Source organism: Ciconia boyciana, chromosome 2, assembly GCF_034638445.1.
Source record: "Ciconia boyciana chromosome 2, ASM3463844v1, whole genome shotgun sequence".
NCBI lineage: Eukaryota > Metazoa > Chordata > Aves > Ciconiiformes > Ciconiidae > Ciconia > Ciconia boyciana.
Genome location: NC_132935.1, coordinates 116410453 through 116434787, shown reverse-complemented (window position 1 = coordinate 116434787; position 24335 = coordinate 116410453). Strand labels below are relative to the sequence as shown.

Genomic DNA, 24335 nt, shown 5'->3' with positions numbered 1-24335 from the left:
CCGAACAATATTTTTCTCAGAACATTGGAAGAAGGTGCTGAAGAGTGCAGGACACAGTTTGCAAGCTAAAAGGAGAAAGAAAAAACTAAGTCAATCTTTCAGGTCAGTAGGACATCTGAGGGAACAGCAACATCACCTTCCCCCATCCCAAGAGTGAGACTCACAGATTCAGAAAGTCAAATCAAAGTGCTCCAACCTTGGACTAATTTTTCCCTGGCAGCTGAACAAGCCCTGCTACTGAGCAGTGTCCTGCAGAACGCTGCTGTCCTTTCACAATCTCTTCACTTCTCGTTCTACAAGAGCTGTGAAAACGGCAGGGTAAACAGCTTGTAAATTCAGTATCGGCACTGCCTTATTTTTATCTCCATTGCCACTTTCCCCTCTGGGTTCCTTCTTAACCCAGACTTTTGACTTCTAAAATGAGCAAGTAAAACTTTGTGCCTGCATGAGAGTATGCCCAAACCAGACATGGGAAACAGCATAAGAAAGAACAGTTCTTCAGAGTTAAACCAAAGTGACTTTGAAAATACACCCCATGCTGAATTCACGACGCATTTGAAAACACATTTGCCAGAACTCAAAATGTGTGGAGTTCAGCTTTTATTTAATCAAGAGTGTGATCTTAAATATGCAACTACATTCTGAGTAAAATACTAAAACCTAACATACAAAAAGGATGCACCATAACACATTCTGAAGGCGTGCCTCAGATCTCAGCTGCACTCAAGATATTTAACCACTGCAAAATACAAAACTGAAGTGTGTATATTTTATCACTGTTATGTCCTTAGAACATACAAAGAACAAGTATCTCAGTTACAGAATTGACGACACATCATCCCATTTGAGACCAATACATTCCAATTGATAGTATTCACTTATTTAATTAACTACCAAAACTAAGTTATTGTTCTCTTAAAAATAAAACATCACCTCTTTTCTGGTTTAAATGCTCTAGACTAGTCTTGCCAAAGTCAGGATTTTAAGGTTAAATGCAATCAGCTCCCCACAGTTATATTCATGTATCTATACAGTATTCTTATATGTTTTATGTATACGTACACATGCCAGTAACATGCAATAGCTGCATGCAATAAAAAAAATTTAAAAAAAAGAAAAAAGAAGCTACTGATTTCTTGCAAAAGCAGGGAGAGAGAAGTGGGCATAAAGGGGAAGCGGTACAAAGATAGATAAAAGACAACTAAAAAACCTCTGCCAAATCTGGTCTTAACCCTTCTTCACATCTATTACCTGCTCTCTGAAGTTGACTTTGTAGTCCACCGAACATCAGCTCACAGAAATAAAGATTTCACTGGAAATTTTACTCCACTAAGCACTAAATACTAAGCAACAAGGGCTTATAATCCATTCAGTTTCCCAGAGTTGAAACAACTGTAGGCCAAATAAACCTTTTAGGTATCAAAAGCATACCTATTTTATCATGTCAGCATTTCTCTAAATACAAAATACCATTCTTTAAAGAGACCAAACATCTTACTTATTGCCTCGACCATCAAGCACAACACTGGTTTATTACATAGGATACTCGTACACATTTGTTCCTTTGTTTTCTCCAATTCAACAACAAACACATGCCCAGGGCTGCTAGCCAGATGCTACCTGGACAGGAAAACCTCTTCTTTTGCTAGCACAGAATTGCGGGACTCTTCCTGAAATATGTCAGTCATTTTATGTATTAGTGGGAAACACTCAGGATTCTGTCACCCCCTCAAAAATTATTCAACAAAATGGTGCAAAAGTTTTCTCCAGGCAAACTCAAGCCCTGGAAATTCTTCAAACCTCTTAAGAAATACAGTATTTTAAGAAACTGACATCCATTTTAGAATACAAGATAAACTTTTGTAAGATTTTTCACTCTTAACACCTATTTTATAGCTCTTGAAGATGCTTCAAAACAAGAGGAAGTATCAGGTTTTACATATTACCTCAATTTTTCTCCTTACAAGGCTTAAAGGACATTGTAAGGAAATAATTACCCAGTCCAAGCAGCAGCAAATTCTAGCAAAGATCCACATCTGAACCTTCAGCATAAAATATTTATTCTAACACACCTCCACATAATTCATCTAGTTTTTCTGTCAGTACTAGATAGAAATTAACTCCTCGTGTCTGAAGTGATGCTGTTTCAGGGCTTCAGCTGATGACTGAGTAGCTGATCTTAACATGAAAAGCATGATGTCATACAAGATAGTCGTCTGGTTCTTTACTAAGATTATTTTTTTTTTTCCAACCTTTCAGTTTTAATCTTACTCCTTACACAGCGAGACAGAGGGGTAATATACAAGTTCTCTTTTAACACGATCACTAAGGATTTAAAATTAAGAACAGATTTTTAGCAGATACAGTTAAATTAGAGAACATTTAACATGCAACACATCTGTGATCCTTTAAAGTGACTCAGCTAAGTTGCTAGATGCTCCTGGCTAACCATGCAAAATCAGAGTTTCTGCTGTCACAAGTGTGATTTACCATTACCATGTCACCAATCTCTTCTGCAAAAGCACTGATAATATTGTGCTTGCTGACTTAATTCACTGAATGAAATCCATTAAACCTGCTTATTAGAAGGTAGGTTTGGCCCTATAAAACATTTCAACAAATAGAGTTATTAAAATATATGTTTAACTAGGATGGTCTGATGAAGTTTAAAATGGTAAAGTCTAAATACATTCTTTCACGTGAATGAAAGCCTAGAACAATTATGCTAAACTCATTTTGAAAAGCTCATGGCTAAACACTTGAGAATTTATGAAAATTAGAATGCATCACATCAAGAAAACCACATTCTAGCTCAAATGCACCAAAAAGAACACCTAATCCATCTGAACTACAAGTTTAGTAATTCACAAATTTCAGCATTGTTAAAAAGGTCAACTATTTCTTTCTCGACATACCAAGTCTATAAAGAACAACATTCATCCTGAAAAAGTCTAACATGCAAATAACTGAAAAATACTTAAAGTTAAGGATCTGTGTCATAACAAGAGGACCACAGGTGCATTTTACCCAAAATATCTTGCCCTGAACACTATCAACAAACAAAAACCCAATCACTCTGCATCTGGCCTACTTAAAACTGCAAAGCCGATGAAAAACACCTACTAAAAATAACAACAACCCTATTGGCTTATAAATAGAAATGAGCCTTCTCACAATGTTGGATCGACTAACAATGCCCCAAAACACTAGGATTTCCAGAACAAAATGACAGCTCTCATAGCAATTAATGCTCAGCACAATCCTACATCACATTATAAAAGCCAAGATGACAAAGACGCATAATAAAATGTACTGGCAACACAGTGCAGTAATAGTGTGATGGCCTTATACCTCTAGGCACACTAACATGATTTTTTTAAAACACCTCTTCCTTCAAGTTTAGTATTTGTGGTGAATAATTTCCATGGTAAAGTCAATCACTGTATCTACTTACACCTGACTACCACAAAATTTGGAACTGACTTAAAGTTAGTACTTCATCAATGAGTAACTTCAACTGCTAGTGCAGATCAAACGGCTGTAAGCTTAACCAGCTCACTCTACAACGTACCAGTGTAACCCTTAAGATATATGCAAACCGTTACATTTCAAGAATGAATGACCCACTTTTAATTCGGATGCTGAAATCGGGCAGTGCCTCTCCAAAGCTGCCTAAATTCAGTCCGACGCTAACATTAAACCTCAGCATAACATTTTCCCATGATGGACACCAGAGGTTTGCACGCCCTGGTTTGTTCACACGGTTATCAGCAGGACAAACAGGTCGCTGTACCTCCGTGAAGATGTATTTGCTGAACTAGGACCTCAGAACGAGGGGAAAAGCAATCCTCCTCCAGCCTCCAGGTCCGCCAGCAGAAGGAGAGATGCCGGGCGTGCGGCAGGCCGGGGCGCAGGAGGCAGCATACGAAGCTCTGCGGCTGAGCATTCCCCGAGCCCCCCCGCAGGCACCCCCCTTCCCGGAGAGGGGACCCCCGCCCCGCCCCCCCGCCTGCCAGCACGTGATCTCCTTCTTCCTCCTCCTCCTCCTCCTCTCCCCGTCCCTGCCAAGCGCCGTTTCTCTTCCCCCGCCCCAGCAGGACAGCGGGCGCCGTACCGGGGGGTCAAAGCCGCCCTGTGGGAGCGGGCCGCCCGCCGGCCCCCCCTTCCCCGCTCCAGGGAGAGCGGCGGCACCGCGCGGGAGGAAAGGAGGGGAGGGGAAGGGAAGGAGGAGAAGGAGGGGAAGGGAGGGCAGGGCGGCAACGGCGGCGGCGCTGCGCGCTGCCCCCCCGCCCGCACTGGCCGCCCTCGCGCCGCTCCCCTCAGCCGCGGCCTCCTCGCCGGGGCGCCGGCTCCCGCCGGAAGCGCGGCCAGGCCGCCCCTCCGCCAGCTACGCGCCCGGCATCCCTCTCGGCGCTTTCCCTCCCCTCGCTCCCCGCTGCCGGGAAAGGGGCAGCGGCGACGCTTACCGTGGGCGCGCCGCTCCGGCCTGGGGGAAAGGGCCCGCACGGCGGCCAGGCACCGCCGCAGGCCCCGGGGACTGCCGGGGCGGGGCGCGGCGCGGAAGGGGGCGGGGCCGGGCGCCGGAGGGGGCGGGGCCTGCCCGGGGGCGGGGCTCAGCCCAGCGGACCCTCGGTGGCGCGGCGGCGCACGGCTTTGATGTTAGTGAAGCGGGAGGGGTGGGCCGCGGGCCTCCGGGACCGGCCCGGGACCGGCCCCGCACCTCCCCGCCGCTGCCGCTGCCGGGGCTGCGCCACGCCGCGGCCTGACCGTGGCGCGGGGGCTCAGGGGACAAGCGGCGCTGGGGGCAGAGGCCCGGCAGAGCGCGGATGGCCCACGCGTGGCCGTGTGCCCCGCGGTGGGGGCTCTTCTCTTTGAATGTGAACACCCCCAAATTGTGATGAAGCAATCAAAACGAGCAGTGGTTATCTGTCGTTGGCCTAAATTCTGCTCAAGCTCCTGTGTCTTGTCTCGTAGCAGAGTCCTGGTATTTACAGAGAGTAGCACCAGAAAACCCAAGCGTGATTGGCATCACTGTGAAAATCTGACAGAAACTCAACCAACCAGCCACTTAAGAAAACCACCCTTTCCTTTGGGGAAGCATGGTCTCCACCCTTATTGAAGCCCAAAGCTTGTCAAATGCTTATATATGTCCTAAGGTTTGTCTGCAGTTCAGCGTTGCAGGCTAGATCCATGATACATCTCTTCTAACAAAAAACGTGCAGAGAGAATGTGCTCTGCACATTGAAGTTATATAGAGAAAAGAATAGCAAAATAAAATTTGTCACAGCTATTGCATTAGAGCAGGGAAACGGAGGAAGAAGGATTAGAGGAGAGGTCTAGGAAAAAAGGCTGCAACTATCCAGCCAGTGGTCACCCACCCCACCCCGCCTGGCTCCGCAAGACCCCACGCATCTTCAGGGAGATCAGTGCACAGCAGCTGCAGCAAGGTGATGCTGACTGCTGTGGTGTTCAACCTGGAGTTAGAACACAGCTGAAAACAAGTACCCTAAGCATTTAATATAGCAAAAACCATTACAGTGAATGATAGCTGAGGTGAATCGCTTCGCCCTTGTTCCATAAACCCAGAACCTGCAATAAAATGCCCTGTCCACTACTGCCTCTCATTAACGGGAAGAGAGAGGAATTCCTTTAGCTGTGAGGAAAATCTTGCAAGATCTTTCTTTTGCTAATCATTTTTTCTTAACAAAAGTCTGTAAACATGCAATCACTTTATGCGATTTTATGCTTTTTACCCATGTTAGTTTACTTTGATTATCTTTGGGGTTTTTTCAGAGTTATTGTACTAAATATCACTTCCAGCTTTCAGGCAGGTTGCTATATTTGCTATATTTTGGTTTTATTGCTACTTTTCATACAAATGCAAAAAGAAAGACTTTCGAATCTGAGTGGCAGCCAGTATTGGAATTACCTGTCTCCAAATAGTTTTTATACAGGTTGTTTAACACACTGCAAAACAAAAGCAGCAGCCCTCTGTCACTACATACATTGAAATAAAGGTATCTTGAAATAAAGTGTGGTTGACATTTAGCTGAACAGATTAGGAGCATAATTTGTGAAAACATGTGAAAAGCCACTGTTATTCAGGCCTTATGAGTGGTCATCAAACTATAAAAAAGCCCAGTGTTACATCTTGAAAATACAGCCAAGCTCAATAAATAGAGGCTAGCTTTTCAGCTATGCAGGCCATCACAAGTCAAGCAGAACTCTCAATATTCCTGCACATTCCTGGTGGAATAAATTGGTATAAACCAATAAAGAAAGATTATAGTTATAACCAGCTGAGACTCGGGCCTGATAGCCATACATATTCACAGAACCAGGCAGCTGGCTGGTTAATGGTAAAAAGGAGATCTGGCTGTAAAGAAAGAACTAAGTAGAAGGTGATTAGATTGTAGCTCCAGCATGGCTGTTCTATTTTGTAGTTATGCTAGATATAGTATTAGAAGAATAGCAAAACCCCCAAACCTAAATTCCTGAAAATGTAGAAGTAATTAAAGTAGCACTGAGATCAACAGAGAAAGCATCTTCTTTAAACTGTTCATATAAGCTAGTGCAATTTGTCTCTCTCCTCAGGCTTCTTGTCCTGTTGACAGCTCTTCTAGAGTACTGGTGAGAACTGGGAGACGTTAAGCTATAGAGAGAAGGAGAGCTGGAGAAAGGAGTGGTTGGCTTTAAGGGAAAGGCATGAGGCAACTGTGGAAGGGAGGGGGAAAAGGGATCCTGGATCAAATCTAGGAGAGAGGAGAAATCTCTGTCTTAAGATAACAAATTGATGTCTGAAGACCTGTCGGATTAATGTTTGAGTCTCTTTCTCCTTCTAGGTGGCCTATCTCCTCTCTTCTGCTAGCTTTGTCAAAATACTGCCTCAGAGAATCTCACTGGGGAGAAAACAGTGTTTGTTCTGCTTTTCCTGTTCTTCAGGGTGTGTGGAGGTGATCCTGATGGGTGAAGAACTGCTTCAGTTCCTACTGCAAGGAGTCAAAGACATCACGTCTTGCATTATTCAAGGGAATTCAAGTAAGGTTTGCTGAGAAGACTTTACTAAGCTTTACTAAAAGTAGTTAGTAATTAAAGTGCTTAGCACAATAAGCTAAGGCTATGTTTTCAAATCTACTGGAATTCTGAGAACCAAAATACCTTCTTGTGTATCACACACAGTATTATTGCTGGACGCCTTACTTTCAGATCATCTTAGTGAGCGAAATGACACCTTAATTTTGGGAGCTGATAATCAACTTCTGCTTTTGATAAGAAATTGAGAGATTTATGGATTTACATTCAGTAACCACTCAGGTAACTTTAGACAGATTAAATTATATAGAAATTGGCATTGAAAGTCCTTATTTATGAACAAATTTAACCAAGCAATCTTGTGATTGCAGTGCTGTCCAAATAAAGGACATTTAGCAGTGCAGACTTGGAAAAAATGAGCTGAGCATGGGCTAATGAGCTAGTTTTTCCAGGCTGTGCAGAGGTATTTTCCTAACCTTCAGTGGATCTAAGTGTAGGGAAAGACAGACAACATCTGATCATGTAAGGAAGGACTCTGCAGTTTCTTCAATAGTGCTTTACAAACAGAGGCATGTCTCTCTGTCCTGATGCTGAAGTTTGAATGTGAGCAACTGAGTTTTGTGTGCAGGTAATGGAGTGCCTGTTCCACCTTCCAAAGAAGTGGAGCAGGTTGCACATAGGTCTTGGACAACATTCCACTTAAATTGTCACCTTGGACTGTGTTCACGTGTGCCTATTACAAGGCATTAAGGAAAGAGAGTAATCTTCTGGAGCAAGAGGAATGGAAAGAGAAGCAAAGGGTCAGGACTCATAATTTACATCCTAAAGCTTTCCTCATTTAGTTTTCCTCTGCTTCTATTTTCAGTCTTTAGGTCTGCTCCCACTGTGAAAATTGTGTAGCAGTAATAGCTTCCTTGGTGGAATAAGTAGCCAGCAACCAGGACAGGTCCATATTTGTGTGTTGTTCTTAACATGCTTATTCTCAGCTTTATGTTCTTTCTTTCTGTCTGGGGAAAGACCATTAGGGTTCAGTACTTCTCTGAGGGCTGAAGGAATCCTAATTCATATTCAAAAGTGCTGTCGTTACTTGGCAGATAATAGGTGAAATCTAATTAAAGTCACTGGATGTAAATTGCTATCTAAAGATTCCTCAGCCTTAAGCTGTGTCAAGGGTAGGGCAAGAGGGATACCGAATGGAGGCAAATATACCTGAGCTCTTCCTAATGCTGCTCTTTAGAAAGAGGATGTGTCAGTCTGCAGCAATGGTGGAGTTTGGGAAGGAGCAAGAAGGCCTTCTTGTCACTTGGCTTTACCAAAGGATGGGTTGTGGTACAGAGCTTCCCAGCTTGTGCTGGAACTGGAATATGGGTCGTCTTTTCAGCGTGATCCCTCACCCAGGGTGATTAGCAGGTCTAAAGGCAGGGTGTCTCAGTTAAGGCAGGGCACTGCTCTTTGCTGTCCATGCTGGCTTTGGGACATCAGTTAATTGTTCTCACAGCAGATAATGCTCCAAGGTGAAGCCTGGGTGCTGCAACAGTTATCTCTAATATGCGTCATTACATCAAGTAGGTGGATGTAAGATGAGCCACTTTCTGATCTAAGAGTCTCAAGTATTTGTTCCTGCTCTTTCATGCTGTGGTAAACAGCTGAAATGAGTTGGTTGGTTCCTGCAACAGAACATAGACAAATAATCCTGTAGTTAAACATAGTGTCTAAAGACAGACACTAAGATGTACAAAGTCGTTACACCCCCAAATCTTTGAAATTGAAGAAGGAACTGATCTACTTAAATACATTTAAGGATGTGATGGGAGGTTCATGTTCCTGTGCATGACTGGTTCTCAAACCTCAAGCTGCAAACCCATGACCACAGACATCCCTGGCTAGCTGGGAGTTAACACCTCTGCTTCTTTAACTGGTAAGCTCTTAATGTCTATTTGTCCTTCAAGAAAAGTGAAGTAGGTTACACTGGGGGTGATCAGATTGCCTCCCAAATAGATCATACAGGTAGGATGTGATTAAGTATTTCTACAATAGAGAAGGAAGAAAAAAAATCTCGTGACTAAGAAATTATGAAGCGAGTATAGAGCTAGGATTCTCACATAACTTATCTATTATACTTCAATGTTAAAGCTGTTATTAATGCTTTCTTCCATGATGTGGTTCAATTTAAGTGAACGAACCACCCAATGTAGGAACTGTAAGCTCACCCTGTGGCAAGAAAATGACTAAGCGAAACCAAGAGCCAAACCCCAACCATTTGTCAGGCCTTGAAATAAAACACATTCTTTTTTAGATCTTTTTTTTAGGATGACGTGATGGTATTAGTGCAAGCAGTAATTGCTGCTTAACATTCAGTGCAGTAGCTGAGCAGCACTGTTCAGTATATTTCATAACAATACCATATTAAAAGGCTGACGTTCAACTTTTGCAGGCACCTTTTGCATGCCATGAAATTAGATACCTCTCACCTACACTTGTTTTCTCACATGCTAAAAGCCCCCAAATTTCTAACATGCACATGAATCAAACTTTATAACCCTGTGCTCTAAAGAGAACCTCTCCTTCTCTAGAAAAGAAACAACCCCCAAATCCCACTCTCTCTGATGTTAACGGGAGCTTTATTTGTCTGAAACCCACAGCAGTTTGCTAGTCAGTAACAGAAATGTTCTTCTCTGAGCTCTTGCCCATCATCAAAGCAAGACAAATCCTATCTTAAAGATAAGAGCTTATTCACTTGGGAGGAAGAAAGAAATGGTTGTACTTTAGTTTTAAACAAAAGACCACTTGAATTTCTGTTGGCTTTTGGAAAGTGCTTTGAGCACACAGAATGCTGCCAGGCCATTCACAGCCGATTTCTCAGTTTTTGGCCATGCACACTTGTGTTCTATCTCTCTGCAAACTCTTTGTCTTTTCCACTTCTACTGCCTTATCTTTCTAATGCTTATTATTATTTTCTATTCATTTTCCCTCACCAATTCCTCTCTATAGACACCCTGTTTCTATACATGACTTTTTCAGATTGTGCTTCCTTTTTATTTCGTACTGAGTTCCTCTGCCCCAGCAAAAGTGCTTTCACCCACAGTTAGAGCTTACGAGTTTAATAAGAGAAAAACGAGCTGTTTCAAATGTTTAATGGAATTTTTTACAGTTTCTTTTCCCTAGAAACTGATGATAAACCCTCTACCTGTACCTGAAACTAGCTTGCTATCTTTATCAAAAACCTTCTATATGCAATCCTTACATACATGAATAATTACCCCAATTTTAGCTACGTTTCTGTGCATAAACTACTATATATACACTCAACTCCCGATCTGCTTTATTCTCTTCTATCTGTTTTTATGTATGTATTATTTATGTATGTATTAACTGTCCATGGTTTCCACCTAAACAAGTTCTTTTATGCATGAAAATTTATCTAGTAATGTTAGCCTTAAGAATAAGTGTATATGCTTGTAGGACCAAATAAACATCTGGTAGTTTCATGAAGCTTTAAAAGGCAGGCACTATTTTTGTCATTCTTGTGAGCAGACTCATTGAAACTAAAAGTTCAAGTGAAAAATGAGAAGTAAAAATTAGAAAAACAAAAAACCCACCACCCTAGGCCAGAGATTTTAAGTGTGACCCTTTGTTATATTTTATTCTGCTAAAAGAGGAAATATGTCCAGATTACTGTACAGAAACTGCCATGTAAGCAAGACAGGGTTTTTTACCAAACTGGACTTTACCCAAGAAGTATTTATAATGCTCATTCTGCAAAGCCTGCGTCAGCAGACCAACAGAGTTAAGTACAGTTGCAAGCTTCATAAACAAATTTACAGTTATGGTATTATCTGTATGACTATAGTATGAGTATCACCATCTCAGTAGACAATCAATACCTCTCAGATCTTAGGCTTATGTGGTTAACAGTGTGGTAGTAATAAGAGAGTAACTGTTTCCTGGATAATTTGCATATGTGCAAAGTCCTTTGCCCCCAGTTATGTTCAATAACATTTTCTAAACATAAATATACTGACCTCTAAAGAAATAATGTATATTTAAAGCACCATCAGTTCTAGAAAGGTTGAAAATGCTGACATGTTGCTTCAGCAAAAGGGTTACTTACAAGGGTGTTTTGACAAAAGCTGTTCAAAACCATTTGAAAGGAGTGCTGAAATAGCTGCTGTCCATTTTTTTCATCTTAAATGGCCATAGAGTGAGTAGGTCCCTCTAGCCCTTGTTTCCTCACTCCTCTTCTTTCTCTCTGTTTTGCTTTAAGGGTGTTCTAATAGGAACACCGCTAACATCAAATATGTTGTTCGTGTCTGTCTGAATGACAAATATGTTTTCTGAACAAAACATTTGTGGGCCATTCTGAGTAAGTGAATGAAAAAGTACTAAATCATGCAAATAAAAAATGAGACAAGCAGAATTATGCAAGTGGCAAGGAAACCTGAAAAATTCAAATGACTAAACCTTGTACTTTTTTTTTTTCCCGTGCTTTAGCACGTGGCCACATAAGTGGGTATCAGATTTTAAAGTATCTACAGTCCTTTCTCCCAAAACAACATACACAAAACCAGCAGAATAAACTGCAGAATCCACCTTTATTTTTCTGTAATCAAATTTAATGAAGCTTGTGCATTCTGTTCTTTTAACTCACTCCTATCTGAAAGATGTCGTGTACTCCTTTCCACCTCTTTTACTGCTCCCACAACTGCAGTTTCTTGTGAAATTCCCATGCAGTTTGGGTTCGTGTTCTAAAATAATATACATGGACCTCATGCAGTGTATTGAATGCATTTGCAGCTGAATCTAGTTAGGTGCATCACTCTAACCTGAGAGGCTTTTTGAAGCTACTGTTTAGGACCTGTGCTGGCATGGCATCTACTTCTTCAGATTAGCCCCTTGCAAAGCCCCTTTTGGCTCGAGGGGATATAAAGCATAGCAGAGCCACATGAGGTGCTCAGTAAGGATCTTTCAAGCTGCTCAGAAATGTAATGGCTTCTGACTCTGGATGGGTACAACTGGGACCCTGGTCCTTTGCAATTGTCCTACTAACAAACCAGGGGAGATGCTTTTTTTTTTGGCCGTCAGCTGATTTTCAGCCGAGCCCACACTCCGAATACTGTGTTCAGTTTTGGGCCCCTCAGTACAAGAAGGACATTGAATTGCTGGAGCGTATCCAGCGAAGGGCAACGAAGCTGGTGAAGGGTCTGGAGAACAAGTCTTATGAGGAGCGGCTGAGGGAACTGGGATTGTTTAGTCTGGAGAAGCGGATGCTGAGGGGAGACCTTATCGCTCTCTACAAGTACCTGAACGGAGGCTGTAGTGAGGTGGGTGTCAGTCTCTTCTCCCAAGTAACTAGCAATAGGACGAGAGGAAATGGCCTCAAGTTGCGTCAGGAGAGGCTTAGATTGGATATTGGGAAAAATTTCTTTACTGAAAGGGTTGTCAAGCATTGGAACAGGCTGCCCAGAGAGGTGGTGGAGTCACCATCCCTGGAGGAGTTCAAAAAACGCGTAGACGTGGCACTTCAGGACATGGTTTAGTAGGCATGGAGGTGTTGGGTTGACGGTTGGACTAAGATGATCTTAGAGGACTTTTCCAACCTAATGATTCTATGGTTCTATGATTTCTGGCGAGGGCAGACCAGAAGCAGGGCGGCAGGAGCCTGAGAACTGGTGTCCGTGAGCCCACCTCAGACCCGGATGGGTGCCCGGCGGGCGGCAGGGAGGACTAGCGGGCCCCCTGCTCCGCGGGCCCCCCCCTCCGCGCAGCCCGCGGCGGCGCGCCGCCTCTCCCGGGGAAGGGCGCCCGGAGCGCTTTTTTGGGGGCGGGAAGCCAGCCCCCTCTTCTGGGCAACCGGCACGCTGCACTCTCTGCTCCTGCAAGCAAAGCCGATGTTTCGGCTGAAACACCGCGAGTTTCAGCCGAGCCGTCTGTTGCGGCAACCCGCGCTTTCTCCGAAAAGCCGGGCCTATCCAGCCGGGACAGTTTATCTCTGTACGCGGAGACATTTCTCTCGTCCATGGTTGGAAGAGACCGTAACAGTCATCTGTGGCTCAGCACGGCAAGAAACACTAACCTGCAAGAAAAAACAGCCTCTCTCATCACGCAAAAGGTATCCTGGAAAGGATGGAAGTCAGAAATTCATTTGGCCCTGAAAATGTAGAAGTTGGATGCTTGGAGATGAGATGAAGATGCATAAGAGCAGCATACGCTGACAAAAGACCTTCAGATGCGTGAAATATCTTGTCAGCGTTCATTTGGTTGTCAGCCTAGCTAAAACACTGCGCTATTCTTGTTCTTAGAGTTCAGTCTAGCAATCCTGGACCATTGCACTGTAGAGAGAAGGAAAAAGATGTCTATTAAAGTTAAAAGATAGCGTCTGGCCCACTACGGTTGTATTTGAGCTACCTCTTGTAGAGGCTTTACAAAAGAGAAAGAGACATTATTTCCAGGTTTTTGTCCAGGACTGTTTCCTTCTTTCCAGGAAATAACATGCTGCAGGAGAAAATCTTTGGTTTGTGCAGCCATCTTTTTAACAGAGAAGACAGTTTCATAATCTGTAGTGCAGTGGACTGCGACTTTAAGAAAACAGGGCTGGATGCAACAGATCAAGTTCACATGCATTACAGACATTAAAGGATTTTTTTTTTTAGTTAGTGAAATTTAGCTATGAAACATATTGCATGTCATAATAATTTGTACCCATGTAGATAAATTTGGGTAAAGAAATTAATTCAGCAGGCATCAAGAGCGTTATCTTTCTTCACATATTTATTAGAGAAAGATACCTCATATGTAAAAGTAGAGACCACATTTTATTCCCTTTTATGCTGAGGTTGCATTCAGCTGTAATGTACTTGCAATAAATGGTTCTGCAACTTTAAAATCATACAGATTTTTATAGTGATGTATTTTGTATAATCTTATACTGGTACATATTGATAGTAACACAAGCGAGAGAACACCATTTATATAGGCAGTATATACATAAGAGAATACCAGTTAAAGAAGAGGTAACCAAAACATAAGCTTCAAAAATGTAACCTTAGCTTTAGAAAAATGAAGCTTTCCTAGAGATTAAGCAGATGTTGATAATAATTAGTATTTTTGATTAAGAATTCTTAAACCTGATTAATAAAATTCCTAAAAGAAACTACTTTGAGTTCAAAGAGACTGTAAACATAAAGTGTTGATAGTTTGAGAAACTTTATGTTAAAGCTAATTATTTCAGTTGCAAAATGATGTGCTTGGTACAGCTGCTTAAAAAGGGAGAGAGGCTGCTGTTCTAATGCTAATGCACTACAGAAATGGGGAAAAAGATGCTCATGTTTTTCAGTCTGTGATATGGAAGCCTAAAACCATCCCTCGTTATGGTGGGAAATCCCGTCTGTTAGGTAGAGAGCATAGAGCAGTGCAAGCAGCTGTGGGCTGCAACCTCTGTCACCCACTCTGTGGGAGCTGAATTTGATTTTTTGAGATATGTTTTGACTGCTAGTTCATTTAGGTAACACAGCCAATTCCCTTTCCAGCGCACAGGAGAAAATCTTGAATCGTCATCTGGTGGCACTGAGCCCACAAAACTGTGTCCCCTGTGGGGACAGGCTTTGGTTTTGAACCTGCACCTTATTAACGATTGGCGTTGTTGCCAGGGTTCTGACTTCATTCACACAAGCCTCGTTTGCTCAGGAATACCTCATCGAACTTCTCTTGAAACCCTCCTGCCCTGGGCAGTGTTACGTCTTGCCACACGCCAGGCGGCCAGGGGAGATGTGGTGGGCACGTTGCTCCCAGAGCGAGGGCTGATGGAAAAGATCCCTTCCTCTTGGCTCTGCTGACTTCTTTCCTCTTGTTTACAGTAGGACCATGCTGCAATTATCACACATTTCCCAAGCGCGTTCACAGTTACACGTTGTTGCTTCCTTGCTGGAAAATATTGTCTTGTTCTCTTTCTGCGATTGCCCTGGAGGGAGAGAAACATGCGTGCAATTAATGGGTCGTTATTTGGCTCCAAGCTGGCACCTGTTGCTGCACAATGGCGTTGACAGCTTAAGCCTTTCCCACACTGGGCAGCAGCTCTGCCAAAAGCTGGTGTCTGACCACATGTGGCAGCAGATGCTGTCTGTAAGCATGGTGGGCACCCGGGCGCGTTACCCTCAAGCCTTCAGGGTTCTACAGATGCATTGGCCAGTGAAGGGATGTAGAGGGTCATTCATCCCAGGCTCATTTCAGACCTTGGGAAGCTTTGGAAACCATCTGCGCCTCTGTTTTGTTAATCGCTGCGTTGGCAAGGAACAGTCCTAGGACCTTCGTCAGGGATAGAGGATTTAGAAGCCACTCTGTTGAGCTGTTAAAGGTGCAGACAAAGTTACTGTGTTTGAGGCTGGTAGCTAGATTTCAGGGGGAGCTGGAATAGGAACTCCCAAAGGTGGATTTTTCCTGGAAGGACAATTTAGCAAGTGAGGCATCAGATGAAGAGCAGAATAATTAACTTACTCTGGTACCAAACAAAGTAGTCAATTTGAAGGCTACATATGAAGGCTGCATAGATAATAGGCCATGCTTTATGCAGTTCTGGGACAGAGGCTGAGAGGCAGGGACAGAAGGGCAGGTCAGGGAGACTAATGGAAAAAGGGGGGTAGGTGACTTAATAGACAATAGGTCCATATACAAATAGTAAATATTTAATATGTAGAGACCAAATTTTATTCCCTTTTATGCTGAAGTTGCATTCAGCTATAATTTATTTGCAATAAATGGTACTGCAACTTTAAATATCTTACATATTTTTGAAGTGAGTATACATAAGGATCTGTTAATGGAGAGGTGCAGAGATGTACATACGCCTCTACCAGTAAATGCTTTCATAAATACCTGTAGATGTGATCCCATTCAGAAGGTGGCAAAGATCTCAAGGCTGCAGCCAGAAGCTGCGGGCTGTGTCCCAAGCACCAGGTTACAGCCTTCAAAGAGAAGATCTTGACTTCCAAAGGAGAAAGTCTTTCTCAGACAAATGTTTATTTTAAAAGTGTTATCTGCCTGAGCCTCTATGAAGAAGAACTAGGGTTGGTTTGTTTGTTTTCCTCCCAGCCTTTGGGATCTAAGCCTTTTTTTAGTATGGTACAGGGCATGGGAGCAGTTCTGCTCTGGTTAAAGCTAGTGTTTGCCTTTAGAAAGGGATTTCAAATGAAGCAAACAGTAACAAACACTAAAATGGGGGGATGTATCAGGGCCAAAGTAAGCTTGCTTAATGTTCCTGTGACCTAAGCCATAAATGTAACCAGAACCTTTCCTCTTCCTAATTTTTCAAGACATAACTTATGATACATTTAGGGCTAATTACAGAAACATTTTAATATCTTGAACCAGTGGTGAAGTGTGAACTAGTTCCCTTGCATTCTGAATTATGTTAGTTAGTTCTGAAAGTCCATAAGAACAGCTCATGGCATGAACACAGTAATGCTGTTGCTTTTTGAAGGGGGATCAGACTGCATCAGGTGTGTGGCAACACACTTGGAAGAGGAGAATGGTAACTACAAAAGTCCAGGTGAGATACAAAGTACAGAAAACAAGATGAGTCTCCAAGGGCTGCTGCTACTGCAAGAGCAAGATACTAAACCAATACGTCAAAATCAGTTCATAACTGACTTACCGACTTTTGACCTGTATGCAGATCTCCCAGAGATTGTTGTTGGGATAATTCTGGTAATAAAAATAAAAGCATTAAAGCAAATTTGTTATCTGTGCCCTAAATTCACAAGGTTAACAAATACAGCTGAGGGCCTGTTTAAGGATGGCAAGGTTGCCAGAAATACAGATGACAAAGAAGCAAATCAGTGGAGAAAAAATTACAGTATGGGTAAATGGAAATGTTTAAGAAACTTTTCTATTTAATAGGTACCTTAGTAAAGAGGAATTCAGCTAAACATATTTCATCAGACAGATGCCATACAAAAAGACAATCAGGAAAGGAAGCTTTAAAAGAGATGGCCAAGTCAGAAAAGTATGTTCTACTGATGTATTAGTGGTATCTACTAATAAAGCAGACTAAGCTAAGCAAGCCATGTGTTGGTAGAATTATGGCAGTGTTTTTATAGACTGTTCTGCTTACAACCTAAAAAAAAGCAATAAGAACTTGAAAATATTTGTTTTTACTGATCAAAATCCTGTGTATTGGGCACTAGTGCAGAGTTACGGTAAGCCTGAACTTTTCACATCTCATTCAGAAGTGATGGGACGGGATAGAAAGCTGATGTTTCATTTGTGGCTTGGTTCTACTCTATTGTATTTTATTATAATTACACTGGTTTGAGAGTGAAATTACTGATGAAGTGGTGCATGATTCCCATGTCAACACAAAACCTCTACAAACAAGGATTTGGTCTCTAAAATACACACATCACAACATACTATCCTATCATTTACATCTGACAAGACATATCCAGTGTTTTGGTTGGCCATCAAATACAAGGGAATAGCCAAGTTTCCAATAGCTTCACTTTCCAAACTTTAAATGAGACTTCAAAAGCTGTAGAAATGCAATACAGGACTATGAAGTCCTATACATACAGTATCAAATCTTTTGAGAAGGAAGAACTGCGGGTGCAATGATTGTTATGCTAACTGACATAGTTTCTGGAAATTGCTTGGGATTTGTTATGAAGGCTTTAAAAATCTTTTCCATCTGTTCTTTCTCTGGGTTATTTTAGGGTGCATTTATAGAAATATATCCGCAATATATTGCGGCCACAATACATAGATAATATTTGAAATATGCATTTCCACTATAAAGCTATGTTTAAAGTAATATGAACACTGATTTCCCTAAAGAGGCATCCAAAATAATGCTAGGACTGAGAGTGAGTGAAGACTCAGACTGATAGTCTTGGATAAATAATAGTCTGAGGAAAGAAAAATTCACTTGGTCATTAGTCTCAGAAGAGTGAACATTGTCTTCCTGTTCAATGCAGATCTCAAGCCTGGGAAAGGACTGAGTTTTTTTTCACACAGGCATACTTCAGCAAAACAGGATCCAATCCATGGAAATACCCATCCTGCGAAAACTGATCATCTATCCCGCAAAAATTAGGAGGCTGCACATCCTGTGGTAAGAACAGGATAGTTATTACAGGTTAGTTATTAGCTAGCCAAGATGCTGACACTATGCAAAACACTCTCACTTCAGTAAGTCTTCGGCTGTGGACCAGTTAAGTACATGCTTTCCTCATGCTGACTTGGTTATCCAGGAGATCAGGCACACCAGACCTTTTCTTCAGCTGCTTTTCAGGATAGAAGTGCTTATAATACTAATATGTAAGTGAGATGTAGTCGTTCAAATTGCAGATGAAAAAAAATCCCCAGAGGACCAGGGCTCCAAGTCATGGTTTAGGCAGTATGAGTGCGAGACACCTGGGCTGCAACCAAAGATGTCATGTTTAAGGGGAAGTAGTATACCTCTTTCTGGAACAGCTATTGCATGTTAGGCACTGAATTTTGCAAGCATTGCTAACCCCATTGACAAAAACTGTACAGCGGGCTGAGGACTGATACAGTCTCTGAAGTGCTATAGCCTCATCAGTAGGAAAATAACTTTGTGGCAAGTGGTGAAGAAGTCAAAAGTAGAGACACTCACGTGACAACTCTGGAGAAATTATTTTTTTCTTTGTTTGTTTGGATGCCATCCATAAGCTACTGCTAAGTTTCCATCACAGAAGAAGGGAAAGTGGAGGGGCTTGTAGCTGTTTGGTTTTTTCATGATTAAGGGCATTTGTGCACTTCTGAAGAGAGAGATGATTTTTTCCTCCTGGGTATGCCTAAAGTCTTAAAGAACCTTAATGTTCCTGTGCACTGCTGAAGCTCCTGCAGAGCTGTGGTGCCAAAAGACTATCTCCATACCCTCAAGAAATTTTCAGAGTAGGAGTGGCAAGTTGGCACAAATCATCCTCAGTCTATGGAGGATGAACATTGCTCCACCTGTCTGGAGGATTTCTACAAGCAAAGCAATTGTAAAATATAATTAGAAGCTGTCAGGATCTTGAAAAAAAAATCACATTCTAGTCTATCATAGTTTGCTTTTACAAGGATGTGTATACAAGGAAAAAGTTGCATTCCCTGGCCCTTGCTCTTAGGCCCAGGACTAACATCTTCAAGCTACGGGTAGGATGTGTGTGGCTGCTCTGTTCTGTGACAATGGCTCAGTTTCTCAGCCTCAGCTTCTTCTTGTCCTCTGTCATCTCCGAACATAGTGTTGAAGCAAATTGTTATTTTTCTTTTTAGACACCAGATGCAAATCTAGGCATTCAGCCAACTTCACGTATCCTTGAACAGAAATAATAAGACAGACCTTCTGGGAAGAGCAAGTGAGGAGTTCAAAGGGCAGATACATTTCCAGCTGCATTTATGTTATGCTTACACAAGCCTCAGCACCCATGGAAAAACTAAAAAAACATTGGAAAGTAAAGTTAAGCCCAACTGCAGGTAGTTAGACTATCATCATGGAGGACGGAGGAGCAAACTGTTATCAATGCATTAGTTACCAAAGAAATGCCAGCAGCCATCATCTTTCACCAGTCATGCTAATCACAGCATTAAGTCAGGTAGAGTGGAGGGTGACATGTCATCCCCAGAGAGCATGTGAGGAGCATCCAGACCCAGCAAATGGCCCTTGGGCTGCTGAGTTCACTCCACCCCATTGAACTGTGAATAAATATCAGACGTGGAGGGAAGGGAATGAAGAGGAGAGCTTTATTTGTTCATGTGTGGGCTGAGAAGAAAAGCAGACATCTCCTCTCTCCACTTGTAAGAGAAGCCCCATGGGACAGATGAGGACTAGAGGCTGCTGCTACCAGTCTCTGAAGAAATGAAGTGCACAGAGTGTTGTTAATAAATTGCTGTTGGTTTAGGCTGCTTATTGCTGAAACTGATGGTGATAAAACTGCTTTTCCTGAAGAATGTAGCAACCAAAATAAGGCCTTTCTTCTTTTGTGACAGCCTGGGAACTTGCTAGTGGAATTTCCTAATGCATTTCCTAATCCTTATTTATTTGTCCTTCTGGCACATCCATTAGGGTAGTTGGTAGAATTTAGGGACATAATGAAATCTATGGGAGCTGAAAGGGTTGAAACAGATGTTTCTTGATGTGACTGGGACTGCTAAAAAAGAAATACCTAGAAAAGAAGGCTAGAAACCAAACTTTATCTCCACAAAGCTCTAGTACTGACAGTCCTCAATGTTGCCTGTTGCCTGAGCTGGAGTTGTGCTGCAGTGTAAGTCTGGATGGGTGTGAGGTCAAGCAAAGAATATAGATCTGCAGATGAATAAGCTGGTGATCGAGTGTTTGTGGGGTACTGTGTAGCAATGGGATAGTGACCATATCTGCATGGTCAATGACAGGCTGAGAAGATAGTGGATAGGTACACAGTCACATGGAGGGTTTGGCAGGCACCAAGTAGTGGCTTTTAGAAGTGTTGTTAGTAGTTAGTTAGTAGTTAGTAGAGGAGTGCAGAGGTAGCTAAGTCCCCATTGCAACTAGAAAAACTGGTTTTGATAATGATTTGAAAGAGCTTTTTGTTCCCCACATTGCTGACCCCTCTCACTGTACCAAAAGGCTTAGTTCTGAGGTTCTCCCAGCCCACACCTTTATCAGCACTTTACTGGCTGATTTGTTCGGTTGAGGCTCAGAAGGGAAATACACCTGGAGGACCACAAGGAAATATGGTGTATGACACCATCTGTGAGTCTGCTTGGTAGGAAGAGAAATGCTAACCAGTTTTGATGCACACAAAGTCAAATGATCGGAACAGCACCCAATAGCAATCTGTACACACTTGCATCCTGCAACATTGTTGTGCCCTACTCTGAAAGTAAATGGAGTGTGACCAGTGAAGCAACATGTGCGGCCACCAGAAAAAAGCAGTGACATTTGGGGAAGTCAACTAGACTGTCCAAACTTGTAGCAGCTTGGTTTCCACTATGACAACCTCCATGATCACAAAACTACGTCCTGTAAGACCTTGACCCAAAGAATGCCATCATCATTGCAATAATACTGTAAAAGCAAGGTGGGTTTTTTCCATCCTGGAAGACCTACTGACACACATAGCTGAACCACACCAGACAAAAAAGTGCAAACCGATGAGCAGTACATATTCCACATTAGATGTACACCAAGTGATTGTCACTGAATGCAGTACTTGCTTTGTTTCTATTTTATGAGCACTGGGCAAATATATTTAGCAGGGTCTGTTGATGTATTTTAGTTTGGAAAGAATCTGTTGGGAAATTGAACCTCTCTTAGTGATTACCTTTATCAACAGGAAATTCAACTGTTCTTTAAGCATCAATACTATTACAGAGACCCATTTAAGTAACTGAAAACAAAATTATGTTCATTTGCGCTGAAGGATAACATTTACTGAAATGACACCTATCAGATTATTTGTGATTTCTCACTTGCAAAGCTTTGGTTGATGTATTGAATTCCAGATGGAAATTATATCTACAGCTCAGTGAATATGGTGAAGATTTAGTGAATCGGGATTGAATGGTGTGGTTTTATGTTCACAAGCACAGTTGAGGCACCCCACGGCTGACCACCCCCTGTGCGGAGCAAACAGCTATGCTCCATGGCTTTCTCTCTATCTCTGGACAGGCTCCTCAGTTGCATAGAAAGAGGACAGACATGCAAGAACAGTTTTGTGCCTCCCCAAGTCCTGAGGTCTTCCAGATCTGTCTGAGGTCTGGCAACTCCGACTGCTGTTCAGTGAAAGGATTAGGTGGCCGAGCAAGGTTTCGGATTAGGAGCCTAAAAGGAGACCAAGAACATCAGCATCTGTATTTCGTCAGCCAAGGTCTGTAGCATCAGTTGTCCTTGACTGTTGTGAGGTTGCATTATGGGTTTCACAGGACCACCAGTGACTGAATGGAGCATGCCCATGACCTGTTTCAGGCTTGGTGAGTTTATTTTGACCGTCCAGATCCAATTCAAGAATGTTTGTCCCTAACATAAGCAACTGGATCAAAGAGTGCCATTGGTGATGAATACTGAGAACTTCAATCCTTCCAAGTCTTACTCTTCTTGTTACATCTCTGGGGCTGAAGCATCTGAATTACTTATTTCTAGCAGCCACTTCTGACTAGCCTCTAGAAACACCCCAGTTCAGATTTGTCAATATTTTGATGGCATGGTTGTCTTTAGGAAGTTCTCCTGGCACCCATACGTTTGACAGAAGATGATCAAACCATATCAGTTTTTTTCAGGGTCTTCTGTGCTTCAGATGCCTAAATAAATTTTGGCAGGACTCAGATATGCGAGATCTGAATTCTGATGTGGAGTTGCACTTTTGTCTCTAAATCCTGCCCAACCCTTTCACAGCTGAAGCTTTTAAGCCAGTTCTCCAGATCTAGCTTTCTATGCCCCTCCAGCCTAAGGGCACTGAAGTTGTCTGCTGCCTTCACAACTTGTTTGCTCTCTTGAATGTCTTACATCTTTGTGGTTTGGGCAGGGAAACTGAGTTTTCCTCTTTGCTCAAGAAACCCTTAGGGTAAGGACTACTGTCACACCTGAAGCTTGTTTGTACTCTTTTGAGATTTGGCCTGGCTGAAAGGGACCTCATGAGTTTTGTATATGAAAATATTTTAAATGCAAATCTATTTTTTGTCTTTTTTTTTAAGGCATATACTAAAGAAACCCAAATCCTTTCATTCAGGAGAATGCAATGCACAAATTTATGTAAACATGTGATAAAGTCAGGAACTATAAACATGGGAAACGTTGTGGTGAGAGCAACAGGGTTTTTCCTTTAGGTTTTTAAATAAGGGTTTTGGGGTTATGTATCTGGACTATATGCTTATAACTTCCATGAAGTCTAATTAACCAGCCACTTGTAAGCTTTAACCCTTTCTAGATTAACTGTGCTTCATCCCATCGTTTGCTGTGGAGGAAAACAGAATAAAATGTCACAGTGCGGACACAGGGTCTTGTTACAATGATTAGGCATAAAATAAATGTATTTGTTTTCCAGTGGTCAAAGTGGGGTTTGAAACTTTATATTACTTGTGGCCAAAAAATATTTCTGAGAGGACTTTTGGTCACAAAGGGAGACGATGTACTCACATGGTTGGTATGGCCTGTATGTACAATAGAGTGTGCAATATAAGCTTTTCTTTAGCTTATTAAAAATTCTCATGCATAAAATGCATTAATATTTTTCAGTTTCACAAAATTTAAAAAATTAAATGTAACGAAGAATTATGTAGCCAGTTAAATGGCATATAATGAATTTTTTTAGTATCTTTTTTCTACAAAAATGTACGCCAGCAATGAAATACAATATTATGGGATTAATATAAAAGGGTTGTTTAACATTACAAAACCAATAAGAATCATTCTGATACTATGTTAAACCTTGTATAACAGAAATTTTTGTATAAAGAAATGCAGAAATAACAAAGGTCTTTAATGGGTTTATAGATGATACCTGTGCAACTGAGCCATTAAAATATGTGCTATGTTTGTTTGATAGATAGCAGTAGCCCAGACAGCTGCTCACTTAGTTAGATATAAATCAGTACACTAGACAATTGCAGGGGAATTTTCTGAAATGACTCACTGGGAGAGCAGGGTGTTGAAGGATGAGGTGGGAAGACAGACAGCAGAGTCATCATTAAATTTGAAGCAAAAGGCAGATAAAATCCGTGAAATTGCTGGTCTTCAGAAATAATTCTTAACCCAGACCATAGAATAATTTGTTTTAATTAAAATAGGCAGCTCCATTTTCCCTGGAGTCAGCAACATGAATTGTCAGCCCAGGATTTTAGACCTAATTTTGGCATAAACTGAAGGGAGACTTGAAACAGAGACTTTAAACTCACCAAAGTAAAATTCTGTATATAAGCACAGCTAAAATGAAAATCCTGAAAAAATAAAAACATTAAAGTAACTGATTAATTATGATTAACTTTTTTAAAAAAAAATCTGCATTATGTGTCTTCATGAGGTATGTTCAGTGGACTGGCTATTGGGCTTTGCCATCTTTGACCATCCTTCACTAAGGAAGTGATTGCTGAGATTCCATGAAATTAAACTTCAAAGCCAATGGTCTGACAAAACAGCTTTGCTAACAAGGAATTTTAAAAGAGTGTTCAAGAACTTGCTTGGGTACTTTTGTAATCAGAGACATGATATACAGTGTTTATGTCATGCAGTGAATTTGCCATGTTTTCTTTGCTGCCAGAAGGCACTTCCTTTATTTGAAGTGTTCTCATAATAACTAAAACCCTGTAATTTGAAAAAATAAGTACTGCCACTG

General features: G+C 41.8%; 1 protein-coding gene across 4 annotated transcripts in view; it reads right to left on the bottom strand.

Annotated features, from left to right (window-relative positions):
- STARD3NL (STARD3 N-terminal like) overlaps positions 1–4570 on the bottom strand; it is a 34335-nt gene extending 29765 nt beyond the window's left edge. For all 4 annotated transcript variants that reach the window (XM_072853689.1, XM_072853690.1, XM_072853691.1 and 1 more), the window contains exon 1: positions 4467–4570. The gene's annotated coding sequence lies outside the window, so the exon portion shown is untranslated. The remainder of the gene's footprint in view (positions 1–4466) is intronic.
- Between the last annotated feature and the right edge of the window lie 19765 nt (positions 4571–24335).